Source organism: Jaculus jaculus, chromosome X (genome assembly GCF_020740685.1).
Source record: "Jaculus jaculus isolate mJacJac1 chromosome X, mJacJac1.mat.Y.cur, whole genome shotgun sequence".
NCBI lineage: Eukaryota > Metazoa > Chordata > Mammalia > Rodentia > Dipodidae > Jaculus > Jaculus jaculus.
In genome coordinates, this window is record NC_059125.1 from 4,564,109 (window position 1) to 4,565,421 (window position 1,313).

A 1,313-nucleotide genomic window follows, 5' to 3' on the forward strand; every position below is an offset into this window, starting at 1 on the left:
TTGGACTCAAAACAATTTAACAGTGATAATCCCCTCCCTATCACATGTACCACCAGTAACATCTGTCAAAACAGAAAATTATTCTTCGGGCTTCTTCTAGTAAGGAAGGTTTAAAACCATTCCATGGAAGGTCATTTCAGCATGTATTAAAATACTCAATCTTTCTGAAATAACAGAATAGACACATACACCACATGTTGGGGCCCTCATGACTTATTGCTGTGATCAGGCAAAGAAAAGGCACAACAGTGAGCAAGAGAAAGGACCAGCACCCATTTGCTATTTGTTTGGTTTTTGGCCTTCCTCTCATTTTATTTCACTAACCTTATAAATTGTTCAAAGCACTCATATTCATGACAGTAGTAGAGTATTTTGGCACATCAACATTGTGATGCAATGCATGGTACATTTAAAAAATTAATATAAAAATTTCATGTATCAATATATTTTCATGTAGTGCATATATATGTCTTATATTTATTGAAGTCAAATACCTAAAGGTTTATAACTGGTTTACATGTGGAGCAATCACAGATTGCAGTAACAAAGAGTGGGCATCTATACTTGCCATCACACGGAAAACTGCATCTTCGCAATTTTACAGTCCAAAGTTTGTTGGTACATCCATTATACATACACTTGCCATTTTCTTCTGCCCTTTTGTATAAAAGATACAGTCTTGCCTTCTTCATTCTTGATGAGATTTTTCTGCAATAACTTTGCATTCATACATTGCCAGTTGTCGGCCAATGTTTCCCATTGTTATTCCTCCAGCAAAAAATACACATGACAACCAAGAACGAACATAGAGGAAACATGGAGATGTATACTGATAGACAACATTGTAGACTAGCAGTTGGAGTGACTAAGGTAGCTAAGAACGTGATTCCAACTCCAAGGCCAAAACCACTTCTAGATCTATCAAAAGTCCACAACAGTCCAGTGGATAGTATGGCCAGGGTAAGAGACCACTGTATGTTATCAAAATCCACTTTAGCACTGGTGGTATTTATGCCAGCAAAGACAGCTACGCAGCTCATTACAGTGGACCACTCTCTTAAATGTATGTGGTTCTCCTAGATGCTTGTCAGTGCAGGAGTACAATAACCCAATCACAGCTGGGCTCTGCGGACAGACTCCTCACTCACCCCCGCCTCAGCCATCTTCCAGGCCCCCTGAGTTACTTTTTAAACACATTTGATCAAAACATCTAGTGCTGTACGATTAGACAGGGAAGTTGAAATAAATAAATTAATAAAGCTACTTCCTACTTAGTAGAGCAGAAATAATTTTCTTTAAAATTTTGATTAACA

General features: G+C 37.8%; 1 pseudogene; it reads right to left on the reverse strand.

Moving 5' to 3' along the window:
* Positions 1 to 688: 688 nt before the first annotated feature.
* On the reverse strand, positions 689 to 1,040 carry LOC101596171 (annotated as a pseudogene).
* Positions 1,041 to 1,313: the final 273 nt, after the last annotated feature.